Source organism: Podarcis vaucheri (assembly GCF_965113315.1).
Source record: "Podarcis vaucheri genome assembly, chromosome: Z".
Taxonomy (NCBI): Eukaryota; Metazoa; Chordata; class Lepidosauria; order Squamata; family Lacertidae; genus Podarcis; species Podarcis vaucheri.
In genome coordinates this window covers 9,243,053-9,270,112 of record NC_138758.1, presented here as the reverse complement: position 1 = coordinate 9,270,112, position 27,060 = coordinate 9,243,053, and the positions used below count along the sequence as shown (strand labels likewise).

The 27,060-nt window shown below is 40.7% G+C and overlaps 2 long non-coding RNA genes across 3 annotated transcripts in view; one reads left to right on the top strand and one right to left on the bottom strand.

Moving 5' to 3' along the window:
* The window catches only part of LOC309523465, a 313,851-nt gene that overhangs the window by 9,469 nt on the left and 277,322 nt on the right, over positions 1–27,060 (bottom strand). Inside the window, exons 2-3 of the long non-coding RNA XR_014215359.1 lie at positions 9,510–9,631; positions 2,084–2,177 (exon numbers count right to left, since the gene is read on the bottom strand). This is a non-coding gene — a long non-coding RNA (uncharacterized lncRNA). The remainder of the gene's footprint in view (positions 1–2,083; positions 2,178–9,509; positions 9,632–27,060) is intronic.
* Positions 14,114–27,060, top strand: part of LOC309523491 — a 43,369-nt gene continuing 30,422 nt past the window's right edge. The window contains exon 1 of one of the 2 annotated variants that reach the window (XR_014215404.1): positions 14,114–14,155. This is a non-coding gene — a long non-coding RNA (uncharacterized lncRNA). The remainder of the gene's footprint in view (positions 14,156–27,060) is intronic. The other variant, XR_014215405.1, reaches the window with a different exon arrangement.

Below are 27,060 nucleotides of genomic sequence, written 5' to 3'. Positions count from 1 at the left end.
GCCTGCTCTCCTGTTTTGTTACAGACGTGTGGTGGTTTTATGTCAACTTTATATTTTCTGTTTGTTCTCCATACAACCGAAAACAAAATAAAAAAATGTTTTTAAAAATATTCAGGAAAATACAAATGTACTTCTTTTGGCTGTGAAAAATAAAAAAATAAACAAACAAGTTTCCTTCAACTTTGCAGCCTATTAAATGTATTTCCTTTTAAGTGGGAACATGACATGATGATACTTTGGTTAGAGTGGGTTCCTTAAAATGATGACTCACAGAGGTACATTTAAAGCGCTTGAGAATCAATTCTTTTCGTAAGCTCTTAAGCATTATTTCAAGCATGAAATGCACTGGTTAACTAGCAAGTAATAGTGAGGGCATATCCATGTAATAGATGCCATAATATTTTCCTTTCAAAAGCCCAGCGCTCGACTGAGTTGGAAAACCCCAGTGTTGGGTGTTAACGATGATGCTGAACATGCCATGCAGCACTATTATATGCTATCAGGAGGAAATATCTTCTGCAGCTGTTGCATGAAGAGGAGGTACCCAGACTCAGCAATGGGTTAGTGAATGTTGCTGCCATTACAGCAGGGGTGGGGGACATTTTTCAGCCAAAGGACCATCCCTTTCTGGCCTACCTTCTTAGGGCCACACGTGTCAGTGGTAGGTGGGACCAGAGGGAAAACTGGGTAGAGAATAAATGTCAGGGTGGGTGCCCGGAGCAGGTCGGTAACAACTCAGACAGTGTCAGTGAAGTTAATGAGCTTTATTCAAAGAAACAAAACAGCTCAGGAGGCCAGGCCCAGTGAGCACAGCAACTCTTCCCAGTAGATGTCTCATGGAGGTACTCAAATGATAAGTGCAGGTTCTGGATTGCTTCACGCGGGGAGAGGTGGTCCTTCAGGTATTGTGGTCCTGAGCCATTTAACGCTTCATAGGTCAAAACCTGCACTTTGAATTGTGCCCAGACACTAATTGGCAGCCAGTGCAGTCAGGCTAGGATTGGCATTATGCACTCAGTAGTGGAGCCAACATGAATAAAATATTCAAGTGTGTGTGTGTGTGTGTGTGTGTGTGTGTGCAGGCAAGCCCTGCCCCATATAATTGACTGACCTTGGCATCTAGAAGTTGGCTCCTATGTGCCACAATGAGTAAACTGGCTACCAAATTCTGCACCAGGCAAAGTTTCATAACTGTCTTCAGAGACAGTCTTATGTATAACATTGAAATGTGTATAGCGTTGCAATAATCTAACCTAGAGGTTACCAGAGCACGGATAACAGTAGTTAGGCTATCTCTGTCCAGATAGGGATGCTGTTGGGCCAGCAGCCAAAGCTGATGGAAGCCATGCTACCAAGGCCACTTGAGTCCCAAGGGATAGCAATGAATACAGAAGAACCCCTAAGTTGCATATAAAAACAGACTACAAACAGTGCATTTTTTGTTTTAGGTAAAAACACAGTCAGCTGACAGTGATATCAGTCATTCATCTGCATGCTGAAGAATGCATACAATGCCATTGTGATATAATAATATTAGTAAACACATATTGCATCCTGCGAACAGATATGAGGGGTGTGCAGCAGCTCTGTGTATGCCTAACATTATGAAACAAATTGGAGTGATTTGGGGGGAGGTTCTGACTATTCTGAGCCAGATCGCACAGTTGACAAGTTATCTTGAGTCAGATCAAAGACTCCCTTAACTTCAGAGTAGCTCTGTAGCCTCAGCTGCCCACAAAATGTGCAACCATTTGTTTTTGTTTTCCAAAACTCAACAAAACCAACAAACCCAGAACTTGAGAGGGAAAGTGGTGGTGGGATCTTTCATCTTGAAAGACTGGTTTAGCTTTTAATCACAGTGAATTATTTTCCAAGGGCATTCCAATCACATTGATTTGGGGGAAGAGATTTAAAACTGTGCTTTAGTTTAGTCTATGCAAATCAATGAAGATATTGTCATAGTATCCCCCTAAATTCATGGGAGGCAGAACCCCACCACCACCCCTTGAGGTAACAGGGCCCTTGCCAGGAGAGTAATTCCCAATGCAACTCCCCCCCCCCCAGTGATTCTTATTGTACTCACTCCAAAACAGTAGTCTTCTCTTGGGAGAGAACCATTATAGCTATCCTTCTAAAATCTGTCAGGCTTCATCCCATGTCTGCAAATGCATCCAATTCTGGCAGAAAAAGAAAAAGGTGCCCTACATGAAAATCCTGGGACACCCACCTACAATTTGGCAAGCTAAATCCACTTTAGAAAAGCTGCTATGCCTGCAAATTCCATCCACTCTGTGAAAAAGAAAAAAGTCATAGCCACTTTAGATTTCCTATTGTAGTGAATAGGGTGTATGGGATCAGAACTTCATTTTTAACAGATCCGATTTGGTATCAAATAACAAGTCAAATCGAAAAGACACAGTGTAGCTTCCAAACAAGTTAGGCTGCTTCCCAAAAAGATAGATACAAATCAAATCTTGTGCCTGGTGCACATCCCCAACAGATACATTCCTAGCTGACACTGGAAACCCTTCTCCCTCCATTTTAAGGCTCTTAAAAAGCATGAAAGATGCTATTTGGCATGTCCCACTTTCAAACTTCCATTAAAAAAATTATCCTCCCCCTAATCCAAAGTTAATTCACATGTGCAAAGGGGCAACTCCTGCAGCTCAGCAGTCTGTTCTTTCTGTACCTTGGCTTGCTTTGTGTTGGGCTTGGATGTTATAAAGCAGATTTTATTCTCTGATCTTTAGGCAAGAGAAGTTGGAAGGTTCAGAGACCTCTATTGTGATGAAGAAATGGTGCGTTATGGGTGAACCAAATTTACGAGCATGACTACCATTGATTTCAATGTGGCTACTCTGAGTAAAATTTAGTTGGATACAATCTAGGGCTTCCAGTTCAGAAGGGAGGTTATCCAGGCTTGGTGGTGTTCCAGCAACTCTTTTAATACTCTTTTGGTACAATATGCATAGCAATAACTTAGCAAATCTGGGTTTCCTGGATCATACTTCATTCAAAAAATGTCAAACTAAATGACTTTCATATTCTTTAAATTTCTATGGGTTGCAGATAGCCTTGGTTCAGATAAATTGAATTCTACTGTAATCCTCGAGTACTTAAAGGATTTTGAACATTATCTTGATAATTATTTTGTCTTCTCTTTACTCATTTACTGACTTATATAGGATTTATAGTATTTTTTACTGTGAGAGCTTCCCCTGCAAATAAGCAATTCCATTGAGACTTCATATATTACTGTTTTGGAGCATCTTTCTTGGTATGGTAATATTTCCTAAATTGCTTTTGAACACAGTAAAGAATTCAAATGCTAAGTTCTCAAGGCATTAAGGATCAGCTGGTGCCTCCTGCAAAACTCTTGACAAAATCCCATTAAGGAAGGAGGGAGGGAATTCTGCTGATACAATTCATCATACTGTGCATTTATCTAATTCTTTTCCCCCTCAGTGCTCATTATGAATTTTAGTAGTGAGACAGACATTTCACTTCTAAATATTTCAGTGATGTCAACAGCTTATTGGTTCTTCATATTCTCAAGCTGAGATCCACCACAGACCAAACATCTGTCAACCCAAAGGAATTGGGTTTGGAGGTACTGCAGTATCTCCCCCACCCCCCTTTAAACATAGTATCTGAAAACAGAAAAACCATAATCCTGAACCTATCTTGCCAATGAACAGAAGGGTTGAGAATAGTATGCACTGATCAGTCGACTATGCAAGTCAAAACATGCCCCAGGTCCTATTTGCACGAAAAAATGTAGAGGATGATGATGATTTAATATCAATGCACACATCACAGTGGCCATGTTATCCATGTCCAGGAAAGGGTGCAGTTGATGCACCAGCTGATGATAGGCATTTTTTTTTAACCATAGAGGCCATAAGGGCCTCCATGGATAAATATGGTTTCAAGAACATCCTACACTTTCAGAGGGAGTGCAACCATATCTAGAACAGGCAGACCCATAGTGAAGCAGGACTCAGCTTCAATCTATTGATCCTCATCTACTCCACCACTGTATCCAGTCATGTGTTCAGCTTATGCATGGCCTCCCCTGACTCAGATTTAATGGAAAAGTAGAGCTGTAGACATGTAGTCCCCTGATGCTATTCTCTGGTAACGGTCATGCAAGAAGGAGCAGAACCACTGTAAAACAGTGCCTCCAACTCCCAACAGAAATGCTCCATTGACTATGGTCAATGGTGTCAAAACCCACTGAGATATCCAATGGTAGCAGTAGGGTTGCACTCCTCCTGTCTCTCCCTTGAATGAGCTCTTATTTCAGGGTGAACATGGCTGAATTTATGCCCAACACATGCCTGAAAATGGCAGGAATGCCTGGTAATCTGTTTCCTCCAATAGTGACTTTGGGTGAACTGCCGCTGTCTGCTTGAGCCCCTTACTCAAAAAAGTGGTATTAGACACTGGACGATAGTTATCAACACCTCAGGGTCTAGGGAGGATTTTTCCAGGAGGGGGCATAGTACTTCCTCATTCAAGACAGTTAGGACAACCCAGCACCAATATTATGTGTTAACCATCACCTGGACTTCCCCTGACTAGATCCTCCCCACTTGCCAGCTTGAATGGACAAGCCAGGATAGGCAAGGGTCAAGAGGTGGAATGGACACTTTGAAGCACAATGTCAACATCCTACGGCCTCAATAGCTGGAACAGATCCCACAGAACTGGATAAGACAGGATAAGACAGGAAGCTCACCAGCAGTGGCTACCATTTGCCTTCTCCATGTGCAAATCAGCACATGCTGCTGCTGCACATAAACTAGGTGACCTATACTTGGGAGTGCTGGTGCAAACTGAAAGGGGCAGGATGCACATAACTGCATAAAAGCTCTCATTGCCATGCAGAATGCAGGTTAAAGGAGAACAGGCTCACATGTCTCTCAATGCAGAAAAGAAAGTGTATCTTCTCATATGTATTGTGCATGATTCTCACCAGCGCCACATCTGGTTGCATGTGGCCATCTCTGATTGAGGCCAAAGTAATTTGTCCAAGATCACAAAGTACATTTACAGCAGTGCACTGAACTGAACATTGCACCTCTGGATTTCAGTGTAATGCTTCAAACCTTCATGATTTTTAACAAAGTAATACCTTAATGCCATTGACCCCCCCCCAATTTTTTTTTTAAAATGACAATGACAAGATCTCAAACATGATTGGAAGTCAATTCCAATGAGCTTAGTTGGGATTTAATCATAGGAAAGCACTTAAGTACAGTAACTCATCTCAAAGTACATAACAGAAATGGTGAATCTAAGCAGAATGGATGCAACAGTACCTAGATATGGCCACTAGAAGGGAACGTATTTTAAGGTCACATTCTTATGTGTATCTACTTAGGAGTAAGTTCCATAGTATTCTCTAAGGTTTACTTCTAAGTAATCATGCACAGAACTGGGCTGCATGCTTTCTAAACAAATAACAGGATATAAGAATAATACAAAAGTAACAATGGTTGCAGCATAAATTTATGACCGTGCCTCAGTCAAATCAAGACCCCTTGACCCTGCCTCATTTGAATAACTTACTGATATATACATCTTATCAGTCTGACAGATCTGAGCTACAAATCCAGGTAGGTGTGGATTAAATAATTTTAAATCACAGTGTTCAGTTAAGTGAGCTGCAGACTGCAAGCGAGGCTTCTTAAAGCATTTACCTGTTCGGTGGTGTGCAGCTATAATGAGGACAGGTAAGAACTTTCAAAGTTCTGAAGATAATTGGCTTTGCTACTAAAGGGTTCCAAAATCAAAATTATCTCTCATTTTTGAAAGGGTAAGGATCAAAATGATCCTTAATGGTGACAACACAAAAAAATCAAAGCGCTTGGATTTTTTTTTGTTATTACTAAAAATAAAGTAATAAATTACAGAAAATCAACAATATGCTATTGTATAATTCTTAATAGGGAGAATTCCACTTCTAGTGGAATATCAAGGGCCTCTTCAAATTTCCTTCAGTTGGCATTTCCTTCATTTGGTTCTTTTATGCAATGGGTGCGCTGACCCCCAATCTGCAGAGGCATTTGGGAATATAAAAAGATAATTTCACATCCACTGTTTCCCCTTAGCTGTAACAAATTAGCTACATTTTATACTTTTGTCCAGCTCTTTTTATGAGCATGGAGAGTTTAAACAGAAAGCATTCACAGTACATAGATTAATTAGATGTTTCATTTAGGGTGGGGGGGGGGAGGAAAATGAGTTGCAGAATATAATATAAAACACAGCAGGCTTTGACTTTCTGCCTGAAAGCGGTTTTAAAGAAATAATAATAATTAAGAGGGAAATGAACAGCACATGGTATTCTATGCATAAATCAGAGATATTAAAGGCAAATATTTGCTTTTAGATTATGAAGAACTGAGATTTAGCCATAAAAAAGGACTTGAGATGTTAATTTAGCTAAACATGAGCTCTAATCAGTCATTCGTCCTGCATCTTATTCCATGGCCACGTGTAACAAAAATCAGAGGCAATAGTATTATAACTCAACCTTTCACTGCAAGATGGAATTGGGAAACGTCTCCCCCTCCTTATCTCTGAATCCCTTTGCACACCTCTAAGCCCCATCACACATTTAGAAGAAGCAGTTAGAGAGCTGTATGGAATGCAATAAATTAATCTGGACTTAGTGGGTGGATAAAAGGTTCAGATGGGGTTTGTTATAGACCTGGAGAATGTGAAGAAAGAGGAAAATGGAATCTTGCATGAACATAATGGGAAAGCAAACAGAGGCAGTGAGGTGGTGATGGCAGCTTTTTGTATTTTAAATACTGGTATTTAAACAGCAAAAATCCAACTTCAATCATCTGAGTGCAAACAAATATTGAAATACTGCTTCCCTGACTTCAGAGACCCAACAAATAAGAAGTTGTGTCCTCGGACAGTGACACACAGCGGCCCAAGAGCATCAACATGGGAAAGTGGGGGGGGGTTGGGGGGGAGGCAATTCCGAACCAATTCTAGACAAATTCCGAACCAATTCTAGACAAAATTCAAATGTCTCACACTACAGCAATTAAATCAAGAATGAGTTCGAGGTTTAAATAAGAGAATATGAATTAGTTTAGAGCTATCCCCAAGGCATTGTAACCAGTGTACAAGACAGCTACTGATAAAGTGCAACTGGAATTCAGCTGTCATGGAATGTGGGAGTCAAATATGGGACCGGCTCCCTCCAATGCAGCGTTCCAAATGGCCTATTTTTATGTGGTGATATCATAGCAGACAATTCAGGATGCACCAAGAAGTCTGCTAAATGAAAAGCTAAGGATTTTTTGTTTAAAAAAGTATATGTTGTGTAATCAGGCAGTCAGAACTTTTAGATTAAACTAGCTAGTCTTATTTGTTCACCACATTTTTGTCCTCCTTCTTCCAAGAGGGTTGAGCTCCCGCAGTTTGGTCAGATTCATGTTTGTAGCTTTGAGAACACCATCCAACCATCTCATCCTCTGCCGTCCCCTTCTCCCTGTGCCCTCCATCTTTCCCAACATCAGGGTCTTTTTCAGGGAGTCTTCTCTTCTCATGAGGTGGCCAAAGTATTGGAGTCTCATGTATGAGATAGCATACATGGGAGTAATTCCAATTAATCCAGAAACCAGCAGCTGGACTGGGGACTGGGTATGGCTGCCGGGACCATATAAAACCAGTCCTGAGAGACCTGCATTGGCTCCCACTACGTTTCTGAGCACAGTTCAAAGTGTTGGTGCTGACCTCGGCCTCGGTCCAGTATACCTGAAGGAGCGTCTCCACCCCTATCATTCTGCCCGGACACTGAGGTCCAGCTCCGAGGGCCTTCTGGCGGTTCCCTCACTGCGAGAAGCCAAGTTACAGGGGATCAGGCAGAGGGCCTTCTTGGTAGTGGTGCCTGCCCTGTGGAACGTCCTTCCATCAGATGTCAAGGAAATACAGTAAGTCACTATCCTACCTTTAAAAGACATCTGAAGGCAGCCCTGTAGGCAGGGAAGTTTTTAATATTCAATGCTGTATTGTGTTTTAATATTCGGTTGGGAGCCACCCAGAGTGCCTGGAGAAACCCAGCCTGATGGGTGGGGTATAAATAATAAATAATAAATAATAAATAATAAATAATAAATAATAAATAATAAATAATAAATAATAAATAATAAATAATAAATAATAAATAATAAATAATAAATAATAAATAATAAATAATTATACGGTACCTCGGGTTAAGTACTTAATTCGTTCCGGAGGTCTGTACCTAACCTGAAACTGTTCTTAACCTGAAGCTCCACTTTAGCTAATGGGGCCTCCTGCTGCTGCCGCGCCGCCGGAGCACGATTTCTGTTCTCATCCTGAAGCAAAGTTCTTAACCTGAAGCACTATTTCTGGGTTAGCGGAGTCTGTAACCTGAAGCATATGTAACCTGTATCATCATCATCATCATCATCCCATTTCCATCTCAATACAACACTGTGTGGAAAGCTAGGCTGAGGTAATGTCTTGCATTGGGAAACCTATGTTCAAATCCTGACTCAACCATGAAGCTTAGTGGATAGTCTTGAACTTGTGAACCAAATCTTGTGGCTTGGTTCACATGTAACATTAAACTATTGTTTTAAACAAACTGGAGTTTAATGTGAACAAACTGCATGTTCGTACACCCTCTGAAGCCATAGTCTGGTTACAGGGAAGCAGGCAGAGGGCTTTTTCGGTAGTCGCACCTGCCCTGCGGAACAGCTATGTTATTTTTAAAGGACACCTGAGGGCAGCCATGCTCAGGTAAGTTTTTAGTGTGTGATGTTATATTGTGCTTTTACTATTTTTTGTTGGGAGCTGCCCAGATTGGGTGGAGCAACCCGGTCAGATGGGCAGCATATAAATGATAAAAGTCATAATAAAATACTTATCTATCTATCTATCTATCTATCTATCTATGAAACACCAGCCAATCAGGTGTTCCCTGCTGCAAGCACCTGTTATATTTAAACACACATTCAAATATAGCAAGGTCACTTTTTTTTTTTTTTGCATGTAGGATATGGTACACACTAAAAACATAACATAATAACCACAAGTATATAAAAAAGGATTCATTAGCAGCATAATCAAATTAATGTTTCCCAGTCTGCAGAAGATAGCAGCGAGGAACATAAGAGGTCAGCTGCTATCAGCTCTCTGTACAATACTCTAGATGGCTTCAGAACCCCAGAGATGCTAAGTAAGTTGGACAGTTTAAAATGACTCCAGGACATGGAGGCAGAGTTCACGTGGAAGTCATGAAATTTCACTGCATCTATGATGGCTGCTTTGCGGCATTATAAGAACAAACACTCACAGCACTCACATCAGCAAGCAACTGTGAGACACTGTTCTACCTTCTGTACTTAGCTAAGCTCTTATATTTTTAAACAGCAAGAGAGGGAGAAAGAGGAACCATCAACATGCATTTTTTAAATATGTTCTTTTCTGCAGTTCCAATGCTGAAATCACATTACCTCAAAACTAATAAATGCTTTTCGAAATCTGCCAAAGCAGGAACAGGTTTTCTTGGGATTTGTGGTTTCCAGTGCAAAGGGGAGGAGTCCACTTGCTGTGTGGCCAAGTGTTGTTCCATCTCCTAAGCAGAAGTGGAGAGGAGAGCAAGAAGCAGTAGGTTCATCCATGGTGTTCTTTTTGCAAGAGAACTTCCCAAACATTGTGTCCAATGCATTTTCTGGGGGATCTAGTACAGGGGTACCTCAAGTTACATACGCTTCAGGTTACAGACTCTGCTAACCCAGAAATAGTACCTCGGGTTAAGAACTTTGGTTCAGGATAAGAACAGAAATCGTGCTCCAGTGGCGCGGTGGCAGTGGGAGGCCCCATTAGCTAAAGTGATGCTTCTGGTTAAGAACAGTTTCAGGTTACAAATGGACCTCCGGAACGAATTAAGTTCTTAAACCGAGGTACCACTGTAGTTACTGTGTCTTACAAGATGGTGTCACATGCTAGGTCATCTCATGATGGGATTTTACAATAACTGGGAGGTGCCCATAAAACTCTCACATCCATCAGAAGACATTTTACTTTCCATTTTTATTGGAGCCGCTTACACTGTTAAAACTTTAGTCTATCTGGGTTGTTGTTTTTTTTGCTATATATGTATGCAAGCTTATGCACATATAATGCAGAGATTATGAGTGACCCAGTGAGCTTTGCAGCTATGCATGGTCTCTCTCTCTCTCTCATTACATTTAAAAATATATTTGCACAGAGGTTGCCATTGCTTTTTTTAAAAAATGCTGACAATCCACACAATAAATTTATTACAGAGATAAATCTGCTGACAATATTTTAAAGTTTGTATGCCACCCTTCTTCCAAACACAAAATACATAATAAAAGCAAGAACCAAAACAAAAACTAACCAGTAGCTCAGCTGGTTAGAGCATGGTACTGATAACGCCAAGGTTGCAGATTTGATCCCTGTATGGGGCAGCTGAATATTCCTGCATTGCAGGGGGTTGGACTAGATGATCCTTAGTGTCCCTTCCAACTCTACAAGTCTGTGATTCAATAACACCTCTCCCATTTTATCCTTTTGTACCAGCGGGGACATAGTTGGGTGTCACATGGCCAATTTGGTAAGCCAGGGATCATGGTTTGTTGGTCCTGCTTGCACTGCGAGATCAGCAAAATGAAAGTGATATTTCCATTCACACTAAATCACATAACATGCCAACAGGGCCACTACATCTCTCAGCTTTTACTTTGGATGCAAAAGTCCACAGAATATTAACTGATTATCTTGCTAAATCCTCTTTAATTATTATCCAAAGCATTCATAGGGCTTGTTTTGTGCCAAATGACCATTATCTTAAATTTTAATTTATGTAATGTTCCTAGGCTTAAGAAAATAATTGTGTGATATAAAACAGGACTGACTCTCTTTAAAACACACACACACTCTCTCTTTCTCTTCTGTAATTGAGCTGAGCATACTAGTTCCAGCCTTTTCACAACATAATCTGATATGGGACTTTATTTTCTCAAGGGACTCCCTTGATCGTCTCTTTATAGACATTCAGTCTCTGCAAATATGCTTGTGGTTTCTTTATCAGTAATAGTATTAGGCATGAATGCTTTGGTATACAGTATAATGGGAAATTAAAAGGACTCTCTGTATATACATTTTAGTACAATGGGAAGAAAATGAACAAACATTATAAAGGACTCCGCAAGCAGAAAACACTGTCTAAAGGTTTATCTTGCTTTTCTTTTTTAAAGAAACTGGTAATTGAATATATTTAGACTATTTTGTTTCCTTTTTCACCCATTTGAACTTTGCCACTCAATATCTGACTCTCAGTGTTGCCATGGGGAAGATTGTAATGCCATGAATTCAGGGAAGTAAATTTGTATGTGTAGTTGTTTAATTTGACAAAACCATTAACATAAATTAACTCCTTTTATAGTAGATTCTCTTCTGAAACAACTAGATACAGACACATGCATACACATACACAGGATCTCTCTCTTGGCAAGACTGTTTCCAGGATTTTGGGAAATGGGCTCTCTTTACCGGTGAATGTAGATGAACAGACAACACATGAACCAAATGAGTGCTCAAAGGTACTTCTCCCCATCCACCCCTTTCCAGAAAACACACTCTCCATTATTTAACCTACCTCCTTACTCCTCTAAGAAATCCAAATTTGGGGCTTTGGAGAAAACAAAGGTATTCTCACTTTGTGCTGGGAAACTTGAAACTTTTTGAGTATTCAATGCTAAATCAGAATAACGGCACAGTCAGATCAATGCATACTCCAAGAATCTCTGGCTCTTGCCCAACCCAACTGATTTCTAGTGCAGTTAATTAGATATCACACCAGTTGAATGTTTCCTGTTTTAGGGAAAACCACCACATTTCCCATTTTGCAAATGCAAATGAATGGCTCTTTAGTCTTAACTCTAACTGAACCTCCAGCAGCAACCAAAAGGTTGCACTAGATGATCCTCAAGGTCCTTTCCCCCTCTACGATTCTATGATTCTATGAAACTCATTTTCCAAGCGTCGATCCTTATGAAGCCAAAACCCAGCACCATCCACCCACCAGAGGGAGGTTATCAGTGTTGGAGAAGCAAACCCCTGGCTTAGCATTATAGCTAAACTGGGGGTTGTGATTTGTTTTGCCCTAAGCAAATTTTGATAAGGTTTGTTGCTATTTTACTGATAACAGTTTATCTGGAGCAAAATAAACCATATTGCTTCTTTTGCACATAATAAGGGTTGTGGTTTGTTTTGTCCACATGATAAACTACGGTTTACCATAACATGCAAACTGTGGCACTGTGTGAAAAAGTACCATATTTTTCCATGTATAGTACTGTGTTTTTCTGCCCCAGTGTATATTTTTGGGGACTACAAATTAGGAAAATGGGGGGAGATTGCCCATAGTTGGTGAGTTTTTTTTTGAGAGTTTTGCCCAGAGTTGTTGAGGGGTTTTTTTTGGGAGGGGGTGAAGGAAATTGCTCACTCGAATTAACTACACTGCCACTCACACACCCAATCATCACTAGCGCTTGGCGCAGCCACTGATAACATGCCCCAAAGCCTCTGACAATCTCCGGCTCACGTCCCCCCTATGCACTATCCATGTATAAGACGACTCCCAATTTTAAACATAATTATTTTATTAAACAAACCTCGTATTATACGCAGAAAAGTACAGTCCTTTCCTGATTCTTCCCTGATCTCAGCTTCTGCTACTAACAAATGTTTTCATTGAGCAAACCCCTCCTTCAATGTATTTGAATAGGAAGTAAATCAGATAATAAAATCTTCTTTAAACTACTTTGTGTGCATAGCCTCATATATACACACAGAGAGAGAGTATATATGAGGCTATGCACACAAAGTAGTTTAAAGAAGATTTTATACATCTCATATGCACATGCTCTTTGCATGTTCCACATGATATTGTCCTCATCCCAGTGTCAGCCCACAATTTCCTCCTCAGAATTTAATTATGATTTTCTAGATTTCCTGGATAATGTAATAAGGGGGGAAATCCAACATAAAATCACATGGATGTACTGAACATAAAATCACGTGGATGTACTGAAGCATATTGTGTGAATGGTTTTGTTTTGTTTTTACAGCTGTGGTGATGTTTTGCTGGGTGCTGACTATTACGACACCCCCTCCTTCCATTGGCAAGGAGTACCTTGGTGGGCTGCTGATGGAGCCAGGAACAAGAGACGCACTCACACAAACACACGTTTGTAACCTGCTGCTCTGTGCAAGTCTGGTATATTGGAAAACCTGTATCGGGGGTTGGGGTTGGGAAGTGGCCACATGCACAGCTAAGCAAATAACTGCACAAATGCCCACAACTGACTTCAGATTTCCGGAACTCAAGGAGAGTGGGGAATTATTATTTGAGGAGAGGTGACAACACCCAGTCGAATGCATCCCATCAAGCACTGCCTACTAGTGTACATGAGAAACATTTGAGTTCAACTGAAAACAATCATGTGAAGATGAACATGCACAAAACCACACATAGATGAACTGGATCTGTGTAACCTACATGCACATTAGCATGCTGTTGCGTACACAAGCGAAGTATATCAGATAAAATGCAGTGGCAATGAATAAACCAGGATAGAATCAATATGAGATTATGCGTTGTAGTCAATGCTAATACTACCCAGAGAAGCCCCACTGAAATTAATGGACGTGACTAATTTGGCCCATTAATTTCCATGGACCTAACTCTTGGGTAGATCTTTGTAATGCTGTATTTAAATTGTTGCAACACATCCTTGGATCTTCTGGTGCAGGGCAGGTAAGAAATCAAATTCATGTTACCATTATTAATCATAATACTAATAAGGGTAAATTGGATACAGCCCTATGTCTGCTAACCCTGTGGAGCTGAATGATTTGTTTTGATGGATTAACTGTAGAATAGAAGAGGAGCACTTCTAAGCAGCACTGAAAAGACAGAATGCAGAGACTGCCTGTTCTTTGCTACAGTCACATGTTAATCTCATATTTGGCTGATGGCCGTGTGTTGTGCCACCCTGTTCTATATTTTGCATGCTGATTGGCTTGTTATTCACTTCTCCCCCAGTTGGAAGCCAGAGCAACTGACGAGGTAAGAGCTGGAAAACAATTACAGTCTATCGAAACAGCCACATTGGTGCTGCGTGTGTTGCAATACTTTATATAATTTATTGGCCATTACTACATTTGCCGGCAATTTTTTTATTTTCTTTTTTAACAAGATCAACATTACGCATTTCTATGAGGACATTTGGGAGGAGACTGGAAACAAGGCTCCAAGAAGGCCTGCTTTAAAGAGTACTACATTTATTTGGTCCGCACTGAAGTCTTGGCTTGGTGCTGCTACTAGGTCTCAGCACACTCTGTACATCTATGAGGCAAAAGGACAGATTTGATTGAACTAACTAGTTAAGGTGCTACAAACTTTGCAAACTTGCATATTTGCAAGACAACAGGGGATCAGTTGTTGTGTTGTTTTTAAAATGCAGCTAGTGAGTCTTCCAAAATGATGGCTACCAAGCCTGAGCTGCCGTTCTCAACACAGAGGCTGCGAGAAAGCACTGTGTAAATTAGATTATGTAGGGGATTAGGTTACAGTTCTCTCCTAGAGCCTGAAAATCTAACAAGATCTATTTTTATGCTCATCTCTTTTCCTTGAACAAGATAGCATGGCAAGACAGCAGGGCCAATTTGCTCAGTGGAAAGGCACAAACTGTCATAGAGAGAAGTGTATATTCATTCTCTCACTAGGGCAGACTCGTGGACGGTACAGTTTGCACTGGTCTTGTGGGCTGGACTTTGGGCCAATGTTGCAGCTCCCAGTTTCTGAGTTCTTACACCACTTTTGATATTTGAGACCTCAGTATGCCACTGAGATAAATGGCAAACTGATGGGAAAGTCACCAGAGTGTGATCTTTTAGGAGACAGTGGTAGCCAGGGGTGTGCCTGTTGGACTACAGCTTGCATTGGATCTAGCCAATGTGGCTAATGGCTAGGGATGATGGGACATGGTCCACAAAATCTGGACGGCACTGTTTTACAAGAAGTGTCCGTTCTTTTGGATGCTCTGATACAGATGATGTGGAGAGATTAAAACATACCAAGTGGGTGAATGAGCAGGTGAGTTGCAAACATGTTCACACATGGATAGTCACCACATCCCAAAAAGTCACCATATGGCTGTTTCACTATTCCAGCCAACAAAAGCTGGGAAATATTGCAGACTGATTATGTGTACATGATACAGGGCCACCTAAGCAGCTGTTAGGGATTGATGTGGTGTTAAAAGGGCTGAGGAAAGCCTACCACAGACATTACAAAAGCTAAGATGAGCACCGCTGCCTTAAGAAACAGTCACAATTTTGAATCTGTTTTGCTCTGAGTTTCTGGTCTACAGTACTCTTTTTATTTTTAGTTTACTCACTGTAAAAAAATATTGCTTGCTATGAAAAAGAGTTAAGATGCTATAAAACACACATCCTAATGTCTTTGTTGCCTTCCAGATGTTTTGGACTACAACTCTCATCAGCCTGAGTTGAAACAAGCCAAGTCCTACCTTGTGGGGATTCCTCAATCATAGCTTTCTCTGAATTCACTCATTGGCAACACGTCCCCAACCTTCCCTGTGAAAGTGAGATGAGACTAAAATCATGCTGTGGTAGAACAATGATTAAAAGGAAAAATGAGATTCTGAAGAAGCTCATTTTTCTGTAGAGTAAGTGCTCTGTAATACACATCCAGACAGGGGGACTGATACCCAACACAATGGAAATGTCTGTTAGAGTGGCTCCTAACTGCTTATCCATTTAAAAAATTAACATTTAGATTAAAATTTAATTTTTCTCCAAAACCAATCCAGTGCTGCTAAGGTCAGGTTAGGTAGCAAATCTAATTATTTTAGAAATGCAGCCAACTGAATGCATTTATAAATAACAACACATTTCCATATTTTTCCATTCCTGATGGGGATGACAATACATACATGACTTGGAAGTCTTTTAATGACAGCATGGGGAAGTACTTTGGTACTTCGGAGACAGCATTAGCAACCAGTCCACAGGTGTGATTATTTTATATATTCAAAACAGCTAAAACGAATGAACGGAGATGAATATGACAGCAGTAGAAGAGTCCTGCTAACAGTCCTTCTAGTCCAGCATTTAGTTTGCCACAATGGCCAATCAGATGCTTCTAGGAAGCCCACAAGCAGCGCATGGAGATAGCCCACATTTACAGTTATTGCGCAACAACTGGCAATCAGAGGCACTGCGTCCGCACCAGTGTTTTGGGAGTCCCTTTTGGTAAAGCACACTCTGTCAGCTTCCCCCCACTCCCTGAATCTACCTCCTCCTGTCACCACGTGCAGCTGCTTCTGTTCTTCCCCATTTCTTTCACTTTGCTTGCCAGGCTGAAACCCACTAAGCACACAAGCAATGGCATAGAATCATAGACTCATGTACTGCTCCTCTTCCCAGGGACATAGTACTGTCTACAGGTGCCTGGGGCAGGTGCGCGTCCAAGCAAGGACAGAGTGTGCTTACCCATCCCTCGCCACTGCCAGCGCTGGGAGGGGCAGAGTGTGGAAGGTGCTCTTCACAGTGTTATTATTATTGCTGATAATTTCCTTTGTATACTGCTTTATATTTCAAAGAAAAAAAATCTCAAAGTAGCTTACAACTTACATTGAAACATCAAATAAAAAAATCTAGAATAAAACATTACAGGAGAAAGTCAACTATAAAGCATACATTCAAAGCAAAAATAATTAGCAGGGAACTAAAATGCTATCTTAAAGATTTCGAAATAAAACATTACAAAGGAGGTCAACTACAGAATGCACATTTAACACAGCAAAGTTAACCAAAAAAATCTTCAAAAGAAAACGTTACTAAAGGAAGTCAAATATGCACATTTAAAACAGCATAATTAGCAAGAGACTAAAAATATTACTTTAAGCGTAGAACGTATCTGCTACTGTTGCTGCCAACCCTGCAAATGGTGGTTCATGGCGGCTGTGGATGCTCAGGTTCGATGACCTGTTTCCAAACTAAGGAACAACCAATATGGTCTCTGGCTTCTTCAGCAGCCTCGGCTTTTGTAGCTGGAGTCAGTCAGGGCTTCACCTTCCCAGGCCAGGTGGGAAAAGGCCTGCAAGGCAGGAAGCAGCTGTTCTAGGACTCACAGCCAAGATGATTTCTGGCTTCTTCAGCAGCCTCATCCAGCCTTTTGCTAATGATTCTAAATTGTTCAGGGTCATTAAAATAAAGACAGATTGTGGTGAGCTCTAAAAGGACCTCTCTAAACTGAATGAACGGGAGGTAAAATGGCAAGTCCAATTCAATGTAAACAAGTGTAAAGTGTTGCATGTTGGGGCAAAAAACCATAACTTCACATATACACTCATGGGATATGAACTGGTGCTAATGGACCAGAAACAAAACCTTGAATTCATACTAGATAGCTTTATGAATATGTTGACCCAGTGCATGACAGTGGTAAAAGAGGCAAATTCCATGCCAAGGATCATTAGGAAAGGAATTGAAAATAAAACTGCTGGTATAATAAAGCTGTTACACAAATCTATGTTGTAACGGCATTTGAAATAATGTGTACAGTTATGGCCACCTTACTTCAAAAATGGATATTGTAGAGTTGGAAAAGGTTCAAAAAGGGGCAGCCAAAATGATGAAAGGGATGATAGACTCCCTTATAAAGAAACATTGTAGCATTTGGGACTTTTTAATTTAGAGAATAGTCAAGAAAAAGTTGACATGATAAAAGTTTTAAAATTATGCCTGGCATGGAGAAAGTGGATAGAGAAACGTTTTCCTTCCTCTGTCATTACAGTCATACCTCTTGTTACGTTCGGTTCAGGTTATGTCTTTTCAGGTTGTGTCCCGCGGCGACCCAGAAGTACCGGAAAGGGTTACTTCCGGGTTTCGCTGCTCGCGCATGCGCAGATGCTCAAAATGATGTCACGTGCATGCACAGAAGCGACGAATCGTGACCTGTGCATGTGCAGACGCAGGTTGCGTTCTGCTCATGTCCCGTTCGCAACCAGAGGTACCACTGTATAGTAGAACTCATTGACATCCAATGAAGCTGAATGTTGGAAGATTCAGGATGCTAAGATTCAGAGGGTGGGTTTGTTTAGAGAAGTTTTGAATATTTGATGTTTTATTGTGTTTTTAATATTTTGTTGGAAGCTGCCCAGAGTGGCTGGGGAAACCTAGCCAGATAGGCAGGGAAGAAGAAGAAGAAGCACTTAGTTAAACTATGGAACTTTCTTCCGCAGGAGGCAGTGATGGCCACCAACCTAGATGGCTTTAAAAGAGGATTAGACAATTTCACAGAGGCGAGAGCTATCTGTGGCTACCAGCCATGATGGCTATGCTCTGACTCCAAGTGTTGGATGCTTCTGAATACCAGCTGCTGGAAACCACAAGGGAGAGTGCTCTTGTGCCCAAATCCTGCTTGTGGGTTTCCCACAGGAATCTGGTTGGCCATTGCAGGAGCAGGTTGGGCCACTCACCTGATCCAGGAGGCTTTTCTTATGTTCTTATGCATAACTTTAATAAAGTTCGATTGCATCCACTCTTAACTCCCCAAACATAATCCTTATAAAATTGTCAAGCACCCTGATCATTTGGGTTGCCCCTTTCTCCCCCTTTTCCAACCCTGCAATATCCTTTTTGAGATGCAGAAATCAGAACTGTGTACATGGTATGTACACAGCATACCATGTGATTTGTTGTTGTTTAGTCGTTTAGTCATGTCCAACTCTTCGTGACCCCATGGACCAGAGCACGCCAGGCACTCCTGTCTTCCACTGCCTCCTGCAGTTTGGTCAGACTCATGTTGGTAGCTTCGAGAACACTGTCCCACCATCTCGTCCTCTGCCGTCCCCTTCTCCTTGTGCCCTCCATCTTTCCCAACATCAGGGTCTTTTCCAGAGGTCTTCTCTTCTCATGAGGTGGCCAAAGTATTGGAGCCTCAGCTTCAGGATCTGTCCTTCCAGTGAGCACTCAGGGCTGATTTCCTTCAGAATGGAGAGGTTTGATCTTCTTGCAGTCCATGGGACTCTCAAGAGTCTCCTCCTGCACCAGAATTCAAAAGCATCCATTCTTTGGCGATCAGCCTTCTTTATGGTCCAGCTCTCACTTCTATACATCATGTGATAATCCCGCCCAATTACTACTGTTTCTCCTAAGATGGGGATGGGATATATATAAAGGAAGAAAGCACCCTCCCATTTTGATGTGATTCAGATTCCTAAGCTGTACTGGATATAAATTGTGAACTGGGTTTTGCAAAGAGTTTTAGATATCAAGACCTGAAAGTTACCAGCACCAGCAGTGCTATTTTTCAAGAAAAAGAGGTGCCAGAACTCATAACGAACACCACTCTTGCTCTCTTATAATGGCAATGGCACCCACCTGAGCAGTGCCAGAACTGAGTTCCTGTGAGGTACAGCTGGGGAAAAACCTGTGAGCAACAGTGAGATAAAGCTATCTTTTTAGAAATTCATTCCTGCACTCTAGAGCCTTGTAGACAATGTAATTTAAAAAATAATAATTGAAAAGAAGGGTAGCTAAGCATATGGGGGAAGAATCTAATTGTCTCAACAGACTCATAAAGGTTGTCGGTTTTGAGGTGATGCTGATGCCAGCCTAGTTTCCCTAACCTTAAAGCCATTTTCAAGCGAGCTGCAGAGAAAGCAGATCAGCAGGAAATAATATCAGTGACTCAGCACTCTGCAGCAATGACCAGCAGGGTGCTTGTGCAGAGTCATCAATTTCCTCTCTCTTGATCGGGAGTGGCAGCTCCATTCACACTGCGGAAAAACCTTCTTCCCACACATCATTGTAACAGACATACACACACAAAAGCAAGCTTCACTGTCAGCAATGCAGAGGATGGGTTGGTTGGTTTTGCAGATTTAGGAAACTGGAGCATCTATAGTTTATGTATGATATAACTATACTTTGAAAGTAAATGTGTTCAGCAAAGATAACTCTTTTTGTATGAAAGGGACCAATAAAATTATCATTAGAAACTACTCGTCACTGTAAATGTAGTTTTATATTTAACATTATAAGCAAGTTTGAAACAAAAGATATGACTTTAAATGTGCTTTTTTTCCATTCCCCATATCTGAAAATGTGCTCATAAAGCCACATGTGGGGTAGCATGGATACAATCTGCCCGGAAATTAATTCCCCATAAAAAACAAGTGTCAGCTTTGGTTCATTAAAATGCAAGTTATCTTATACTTAAACACCTCAACATTTTGTAACTATCAAACAAAATGGTAGAAGGGCATTAGAAGAAAACTGTCCTTTTATGGCCTTTCTCTTGAATATTTTTTAAGACTGGAAATGGGAAGCACCAGAGATATAATCAAAGAATGAATCTGGGACATAGAATTCCAAAATGATTTTACCCAATCTTTTAAAATCTATAATCTCTGCACAAACCCCAAAGATCCCATCCAGCAAATTATTTAAGTGCCCTGGATAACCCTAAAGTATTGTTGGGCATTTTCCAGAGCCAGTTTTAATGCTCGCCCTTCAGCACTACTAGAGGGCAGATATCATGACATCCCAGTTGAACAAGATTACATCCGTGCAACTCTAATGAGATTGAATCCATTGGGCACGTTCTTCTATACTGCCCGTTGTACTGTGATACCCAAAGAGAGCTAATTTTACCATTATTAAGGAAATTACCTGGCCACACAGAGGAAAATTATGTTAAATACCTTCTTGCCGATCTGGATATCATTAGGCCTATTGCGAAATTCTGTTTTATAGCAACGAGGACAAGACAGGCTGTGGTGACAGCGATGGCCGGCAAATGAGTACTGATTTTAATCTACGGAATACAGATTTTAGCTGAAGGAGTGTTATTTTTAATGTAAATAAGTTTATAGGCAATTTTTAATTACATTCGCTTCTTTATGCAGTTGTGCCGTATGTTGTTGTTCTTAACTCTGCTGTCTGGTCTTTGGCTGCAATAAAGATTGATTGATTGATTGATTGATTGATTGATTGATTGATTGACTGACTGACTGACTTCTATATTGGAGTTTGGGGTAATTGATACATTTAAGTTTCATTTATCAGGTGCAGGTGATAAACTAAGACATTCAAAAATATCAGCTAGATACACTTGTAAACACAATCCTAAACATGTTTACTCAGAAGTAAGCACCTCGGGATTCACTAGGACTTTATCACTAGTGTGCACTCAGGACTGCCATCTTATGATTAAAGCCTGTAAAAATGAATCATGGTTGACTGAAATGCACTTGTTAGAAAAGAAAAATACTGAATTGGAAGACTTACATCTATCATGGGCTGAGCGAGATCCAGCTACTCAGCTCCGCACCTACTTTTGTTGACTAGGAGGAGGAGGTTAAAGGGCAAAACCAAGGAAGACCAAGGATAAAGGCAGGACTTGAATAATCCTGGCACCACAGAGACACTCAGTCATTTCTGTTCTTGTTACCAGATCTGAATGAAATTCTTACTGTAATAATTGTTTATGAGTTTATGAGCCAGACTGAGAACTTCACAGGGTTCTAAATCAGTGGTCTAATTCACTTAAATAAATTTAATATAAGGGTCATTTCTTCACCTTGATTTTTTCTGTGTGGCAGAAATGTGAGCAGCCATCCAGTTCAAGGGGGGGGGTCTTACAGTTCAGGTTTCTTCACTGTCTTTGACAATTTTAGCAAAATCTCACAAGCCGCTCCCCCCCCCACTCAGAGGCTGTCTGATCCGGAGGTAAATTACCCCTTTGGCACAGCAACTGTCCTGGATTTTGGGGTGTGCCCTCAACTGGCAAATTACATTTTCAAAGTTAACTCAGCTGCACACTAGAAACTCCTCTTTGATCGTTGGCTGCCCTTTCCTAGTAGGCATGAGTCCATTAAAGCTTGTTTGCTTTACAAAGTGATCTCATCTCTTGACTACAATGGTTCCTTATTAGAATTGGGCAGAGACCATGAGTTTTTGGTGTGTGTAGATTTTCTCAAAAACTCACAACAGCAGGTTTGCTACTCCTTCTGTATTTATTTAAAGCTGCACAATTTAAAGAGACCCAACACAAGGGTTGCCTTCTGTTGGGACCCTTCCATATAATCAACATTGCAGGTGCTTGCTTATGTCCAATACAGAGGGCGGCGGAATTCGGGTCACTCTTCACAACTATCTGTCCCAGATAAAAACCATTTAAACCACTCTTCCAAGCATACAACTACTTCCAATTGTCCCTGGGGTTGTGTCTATAATATTACTGCAACACATTATATGTAGTGCTGCATCTGAAGACAGTTTGGAAACTTCAGCTGGTGCAGAATTTGGTGGCTAAGTTGCTCACTGGGGCAAGGCGGTTTGAGAATATCACAGATTCTGTCTCGACTGCACTGGCTGCCAGTTAGTTTTCTGGTCCAATTCAAAGTGCTGGTTTTGAGCTATAAAGCCTTAAATGACTCAGGACTAAAATATCTCAAGGACCACCTCTCTCCATATGAACCGACCTGGGCCCTGTGATCACCATCTGAGGCCTTTCATTGTGTGCCTCTTCGAGAACATGAGAATGGGCCTTTTCTGCAGTGGCTCCCCTTTTGTAGAATACTCTCCCCAGGCAGGTTCATTATACCCCTTTAGGCACAAGGCAAAAATGTTCCTCTTCAACCAGGCCCCTTTAAATGTGTTCAGGAAGGGGAATACTGGTTTGTCACTTTTCTTATTTTTTATGTATTTTGTGGTTTATATATTGTAAATTTATTATGTGAACCACCCTGAGAGTGATGGATAAAGGGCAGTATGCACATTTTAATAATAACAGTAATAGTAGTAGTAATAGTAGTAATACCACCCACTGAAACCACTTTCAAATCCATTTTTATAGCTCTCATCTAGGAAATAAGAGAAATCCAGCTTTATAAAGCTGCTAGCAATCTAGAACTCAATTTTCTCCCTCCTCACAGAACAGTTGCCATGGTTCTTTGGAATACCATAGTCATGGCAGTTAAAGCGGTTCTGAACTGAATTAAATAGGCCGCAAAAGTCACACAAAGGGGCCAAGAGATTTTCTGCTTGTTCTGTGCTTTCTAGACATGGGTCTGAGCGGTTCAGCGGCAGGCAGCAAGTTTTCCCAGGAGAATGAGCCAGGGCAAATGGAAAACCACTTGGACCTGTGAGGAATCAGCCCTCAGTCATACTGAAAACAGCTTTGTGAACAAGAATATTCTGTTCTCTTCTAGTTTGCTTGGAGAGGGGAATCAGAGGTTGCTATGGGTTTAGTTTGTTTGTTTTTTTACATCCCATCAAAACAACTTACTAAAAATGTCCAGCCATTAAGTTTGATTACTTCTATTGATGAGGTAGAAGTCTTTCACAAGTGCAGCTGAGCACTACTGTGGGTCACATCCTCTGAAATGAACAGTGAGATGATTTGGTCCTGGTAGCAAGACTGGGTCAGTTAAATTGGACAGCTTTTTAGCATGCAGTCAAACGGATAAATCTGACCGATGAATGAATCAATGGCTCAGATAAGAAAAACAGGATTAAAATATTCAAAGAACTATTTGTATCTTGCATCTATTAGCATGAAACCGTTTGGTGCAAGTGTGGGACGGATGGGCGGGGAGCAGAGAGCACATTACTTGAAATAATACTACAAAGTTCAGTTACTACTATAAAAATGTGTTTCTCCAACCCTTTGAGTGGTTTTAAAAGTTGTCTGTGCCAGAATAGAAAGTTTCCATTGCCTCATACAATCTGTCAAGGAAAACTCAGATCATATTGTTTAAATCATCTTTTATTAATATCTTCCTACATTTAAGAGATCAGAACAGCTTAAAGCTAGCCAAAAGTGGAAGTGGGGAAGCTGGAGGGAATAAAAGTGCTTTTATAACTGCACCAGGGAATTAGTACTTGACAATGGCTGTGCTTTTCAGATTGCTTTTCTCTGAGCTAGTCCCATGGAGGCAAATGGGGCTATTCTGGACTAAGTGGCTTGAAGGCTGCAGTGATAGGCAGATAATATTAACAAGGGTCTGTCTCATTCTTCCACTGAAATCACAGAGACTCTTGATGTACACCAGCAAAAGAGCAGCATCAGCAGTGACTAAAATATAGCATACTTGATGTTGTTTTCACACTTCAGCAAAGTACAAATAAATAACAGAAAGAGCAGCTAAAAATTAGTAAAAATTGAACGCCCATGTAAATAATAACTATGGAAAAGGGGGGGGGACATTAATTTTCTGTTATAATTTAAAAGGCTTTTTTTTAGTTATTGTTATTTCCAAAGGAAAAAATGTGGGGGAAAGATTTCAGTGGAATAAGGGTGATAGCCAAGTAGAAGAATACCATGCTTTGTTCATACGCGTTCCCAGCCAATAGTGATGCAAGAAATCATGCATATGTGTTTGCTACTTTGTGCTTGAACTTCTGGCGATATCCTGCTGAGTCTCTATGCTGCAGCTTAGAACAAACTTTTATCTTTCCACCTGCTGTCTCTTTAGTGCCTTTGGAGGGACAGCGTTTTGGACTTGGTTCTGGTAACAAGGGGAAGGGGCCAAGTCTATGCCAAAAAATGGGCGAAGTCATGCCAAAGTCATGTTTCAGTGTGCTGTTTTGATTCAAAATGGCGGCCTGCATCCAAATATCAAGGAATAGCACTGCCTCCACCTCAGGAACCCTTGTGCCAAATTTTGTGACGGTATCTTGAGAGGCTGCCAAACCCATAGAGAATAAACAACCCAACAACCAGACATTCAGACAAAGCACTTTCCAAAATATATAGTGGCTAGTCTGGTAGCCATAGGCTACCAGGAATTCTGTCCAGGTGAGGAAGTGGGTTGATGGACTGCTCCATCCCTCCTCTGCAGCCAACACAGAAATACAGCTCTCACTCCCTGCCAGTCCCTGGTAGGCCTATGATGTGCAGACTGATAACTGTTGAGTGCTTATTTATAAAGCTGTGTTAGCGTCTCTAAACTGAATAAATGATTCTGCAAGATACACTTGAGTTACAGGAGGTTTTTCTTTGTAAATAAAATACCAATTTTATCAGGTTTAAAATATGAATATTTGCACCCTACCTACAAACACAGGGCTCTATCCAACGCAAGTCCTACTCGGAGTTGAAATTAATAGACATGACTAACTTAAGTCCATTAGTTTCCATGGGCCTACTCTGATTATTGTAGCATAGGCATTGTGTCTCCACCTAACAAAAAATAAACTGCTCTGGTATGCCCAGTAACTTTCAGAAATGCTTCAACCTATCAAAGTCAAAGGACGCTTCATTTTTGTTTGCTACCTTTTTGTGAGTGTTGGCCTTGGACAAGGCAAGGGAAGCAAGAAAGGAACAACACTGAAAAGAAGAGTGGAAAACAAAATTTTGCAGCGTTCATGTTTCTGTATTCCAGAACTTCAACTACAATCTGGCAGAAAGCTGCACAACAGGACTCACATCTGATTAAACATACGTAGGACTGGACTGTTAACCTTACAAACGGTCATGGATTAATGGTTAATTATAAGAAAGATCCTTTATGGGAATATTTAAAAATAGGTTAAAAAGTAATACTTGCCAACAAAGAGATAAAAGGCCTGGTTGTAAAAATGAAATAACACTCTAAATAATACTCTGTTTAATTGCAAATCAACATGGTTTAGTGATCAGAGCTGCACCATTGTTTAGGAAACTCTGAAGAAGTACCACTGGGAAACTTGATTTAAACATTTATTTATATCAGGGTTTTTCCTTGCTGGTTTAAATAGCCTTGATTCAAAGCAATTTACCCTGTCCACAAGTTAGGGCTGCAATTTCACTTCCATTTTGCACTTGGATGCAGAAAACCTGAGTTTAAATTCCTGCTCAGCTCAGCAGCTCACCTTTGAAATTTTTCTCTTCCTCTGCCTAGTCTACCTCAAAAGGGTTGCTGAGAGATGCAAAAATGTTCCTTCAAGCTTGTTGTCGAATGATAAAATACAAATGTAACAAATGGCAGTATTTATGTCTACATCCATGTAAAAAAAAATATAGGGCTACTCCTACTCACAGGTAGCTCCATTGAAAATAATGGACGCGACTAACACACAGCTATTAATTTCAATGGGTCTACTGTGAGTAGGACTTAGTTGGAAACATGCCGTAGACAAACTCCACAGTTGCTTTAACAGCCACATAGTGTAGCTGGTGTTACTTAAATATCAAAGCCAGCTCCAGAGTTGCACGACTGAAAACTGAAGCTTAGTGTGAACAAGTAGAAGCAGGCAGAAGGCCCTTCAAGAATGGCTAGAGCAGCAATGTACAAATGTAACAATATATTTAAAATGTTCATTGTCAGAGGTAAGAGAAAAATTACATTATGCACCAGCAATACTGTGAAAGTATCTACAAAGGTTTCATCCAATTTTAGATTAAAGGTTCAGGCAACTTTGAGTGCAATTCCAATCCACAGCACTCCTGTTCCTTGCGAAGACTGCACAAGTCGGAGTTCTTCCCTCTAGCAACAGTATGCTAGCTCTCGGTAAATCAGAAATGGCTTAATGAATTTAAATCATTTTCTGGCATCCTGATTGTTGAAACTGGATGTTCCTGCCATTTCAGATCAATCAAGATCTATAAAGGAAATGTTTGTTTAACCTTAATGATGCTTCTCATTTGCAATTGCATCATACGTTATGAATTGTGGGCAAAAGGAAAGGCAATGTGTAAACCAGCATGCATACAAAACTGTTCACACACACCTGGAGAGCATGGCACCTTTTAGAAAGCCTGCATGATCCACTGACGTGATCTAGATGTTCGAATATGAGTAAAGAAACACCCATGCGGAGCAGAGAAACATGTTCAAATTCTATTCCATGCACTCTCTACTTTACAGAGCCACAGCTATATGGTATCCATGGTTTTCTATCACAACACTCATTCATAATTATTGCAGAAATATGAGTCTGACCCTGAATGAA